The 3,564-nt window shown below is 29.3% G+C and overlaps 1 long non-coding RNA gene across 1 annotated transcript in view; it reads left to right on the forward strand.

The window, feature by feature from the left end:
- Positions 1–1,151: 1,151 nt before the first annotated feature.
- The window catches only part of LOC106688010 (uncharacterized), an 8,021-nt gene continuing 5,608 nt past the window's right edge, over positions 1,152–3,564 (forward strand). Inside the window, exons 1-2 of the long non-coding RNA XR_001344260.2 lie at positions 1,152–1,255; positions 1,326–1,421. This is a non-coding gene — a long non-coding RNA (uncharacterized lncRNA). The remainder of the gene's footprint in view (positions 1,256–1,325; positions 1,422–3,564) is intronic.

Consider the following 3,564-nt stretch of genomic DNA (forward strand, 5'->3'; position numbering starts at 1 on the left):
TTCTTCCAAACGTTCTCTAAATGTGCGTAGTTTGAGCAATAAAACGTTTGAATTGATCAAGTTTTTAGCTCAAAATATATTATGTGAGCAAATACGGACAGACTTGATACATACATACTTACATACTTGAAACATATTTGATATATTTTTTTTCAGGATCTTGAGATCGATTTGTTCCAAAACATTCACGCTATCTAGTTGAATAATTTGAGCCATCAAAACTAAAATAAAAAAAAACATCAAAATCACAACGATAGAGCTGTGGAAGCTAACCTTTGAATGAGTATTGAACCTTGTCTAATTCCTTGGCTATCTCAAAAAAACGTTCAATTTTGGGCTTTAAAAAACAGGTTTCATGGGAACGTGCGTAAGAAGATTTCGAAACGGAAATCAATACCCAAGATTTCCGTTTCGAAATCTTCTCGATAAAACGACTCAGCCCTGCCTGAGTTTTTAAACCTATCAGTTTTTTTAATAACTTTTGTTAAAGTACTAGTAAGAATTCGAGAATTGGAATTCGTCACTTCTCCATGAAATTCTTTTGATAACCCATTCGTCATAATCCAACGATCCTCAGGATCGATAATTATTTATTTATATAATCTATTTGTATTAATATATATTTTATTATATATTTTATTATATAATAAATTATATAAATGTACCATTTTCGAATTCTCAAATATATTTTTAGGGGAAAGAGAATCGGGGCCCCTAGAGCCATGAGAATCCCTCTCCCCCGTACCCTGCGTCGCACAAAATTCGAAAAATCATTTATTATTTGTGCTACCTCTATTTAAAATTCCTTATCTATCTCCGTATTCGTAAGGCCACCTCCCTAAGCTCATTTAAAAACCATCGATTTCTCCATCTCTTCAAAGATCAATATGTATATCTGCCGTATATATATAAATGATAAATGTTTATGTAAGGTAGTGAAAATATTTAAATGTGTTTCTATTTTCAATTCTTATGTTATTTGTATGATATTTAAAATATGCCTTCCAATATTTAGTTTAATCAATCCACAATACTGGTTGACAAACGCTGTTTGAATGGTACATTACAGTTATGCTTGAGGGACTCAATGTTCCTGAATAAAGTTTGATTTATAATAACAAATAAAAAAACATTTTGACATTTTTTACTTAACAGGATACTGTTGACCAACTTGTTGAAAGCCGCGCTTCCCCGTTCATCATCGGTACGAGGTCATGGGGAGAACAGTTCTCGGCTGTTTTACGTGTGAAAGATGGTAAGTCTAAAATATAGATATATCTTTACATAGATGAAAGAAATATTTCAATATGTTTTGTTATATTTAGATGATGGGGAAGGCGGAGTCCCGACTTGCTTTGACTACTTTATTCATATTTTGACCTTCTTCTGGAAACTGTTGTTCGCATTTGTCCCTCCGACTGGTAAGATCCCTTTAAACAACATGATATAGTAATTTAAGTATAACTTTATATATAGTCGATTTTTCTGTTACTTTATAACTAGAAGATGACCTCATTTGTTTTGTTTTTTGCAGTATTCAAATTTATTTTTTTTATTATTTTTATAATTTCTCCAGAAAAATAAAATAAAATAAGATGTTAACTGCTTTATCTCCCAAATATTTGTTTTTTCTTATTACCATAACTTGTTTCTATGCTAAGATTCCTCTGCATCAGAATAAGGCGCATGATTTTATGATCAAAACATACTTAAATACATAATAAAATTAATACTTTTTTTAACAATAGCATACCAATTATAATGAAAAATCTTTTCAAATGATTGACATATTTCTGTGAATAATAAGAGGTGATTGACATGAGCGCTACATAATAAATTGAAATTTAAATGACTTGAGTTATAATAAACTAAATAAATAGACACTGATAAAAAGGAAGATCAAACATTATTAATTTATAAACCTATTAACACATATGAATCGTTTTCGTTGTGAAAAGCATTCAATTCCTTTTAGTTAGGCTTTATTAAAACAAAATTGAGTAAATTTATCATCAGTATCTGGATTTGAATATTTGGTATTTAGGCGAGGTTTTAAATTATAGATCCCATTGTGCAAAGATCCATCGCAAATCGGGTCCAATGTTCAATGTATATGAGGAACCTTTAGCCTCTTCTTGTGGTCAAAAGAAGAATACAGATTCAGGAGATAAATTAGCTTGGTGACTTATGAATGAGAAGAATTTGTCAGATTTTACTATATCTTCTTCTCAAAAATTATTCAATTTATATCAAAATCTAAATCTGCCTTTGTCAAATGATGTTACAAATCAATATTTTCAATTAAACTTGAACTTATCAACATGAGAGATTCTCATATTAATTTTTCCAAAGTGGATATATTAACTTTTGATTTAATAAATCAAAATTAGCAAAAGATATTGATTAGTTAAATATTTTATACACTTGTGAAAGTGTTAATGTCACTTTGAAATATTTTGAAAAATCAGAACTATAAAATAATGTGATAAAAAAACTTGGTGAGAACTTGGCGGCGCCTACAATTAACTTTCGAGCTGATATGTCACAACTAAATAGTGATTACTCTGACTAAAAAAGATTATTATTTTCTATCTTTTTCGTTCCAGAAAATTTAGTCATCTCCTTCACTTCAATTTTTCATCAGTACATCGACATTACCGACGTTTCGGGTGGTCCGTCTATCTTCAAGGGCCTATTTTAAAAAATATAGCAACATAATTTTTTTGTCATATTAAAGTTTTGAACTATCACCAAATTTTCTTTATATATTTTTTATTCTTTTTTTTCATACCTTTAATGTCTTCTTTTGTTTCTCTGATTATTTTTATTCTCGATTCAATTTTTAATATTTTTCCGAAGTTAATTACCCTTTTTAACACTATATGAAGTTGACCCTTGCATTTTTTACCATGGTATTAGTTACTGTTTATATTATATTTCTTTTTATCTTTGGTGTATTGTCAATAGCTATTTCAGAAGTATATTTTACCAACCATGTCTGTCTAGTGTGGACCTGCCCTTCCCATATTGGTTTTATAGTTTACAACTTGTTTTATGTTTATTACGATGTGTATTATTACCACAATTTTTCTTTACAAATGGAAGATGGTCCGCTTGCGGTCAAATGAAAACTCAAATAGTGACAAACTATTTTAGTTGAGCCAATGTTTCGTCTAATTTAATTTTTACATTTCATAGTATACCCTTTTAATTTTGCATTTACTTTTTTACTTATGTTAAGTCTTTGTATCTTTTTTAGCATTGACGAAGTTCTGCAACGTTGGATCAATTAAAATAGTTTATCACTATTTGAGTTTTTATTTTACTGCAGCCGGACCATGTTCCATTTATTATTACACACTGTAGATGATCAGCGATTTGCCACTATAATTTTTATTTTTCTATACTTATCCTCTTTGTTTTTTCAAAATAAAAATTGTCGTTGTTAACTATTGCATGTTTGGCTAGAGCTATTGTGTTGATATTTTGTTTTCTTTGTTGTTTAATTCTATTTTCCGAGGTTTCTGATGTTTGTTCTGTATGGTACGAGTGATGGACTTTTTT

Source organism: Halyomorpha halys, unplaced genomic scaffold, assembly GCF_000696795.3.
Source record: "Halyomorpha halys isolate HHAL.00 unplaced genomic scaffold, Hhal_1.1 Scaffold1039.1, whole genome shotgun sequence".
In the NCBI taxonomy this organism is placed as follows: domain Eukaryota; kingdom Metazoa; phylum Arthropoda; class Insecta; order Hemiptera; family Pentatomidae; genus Halyomorpha; species Halyomorpha halys.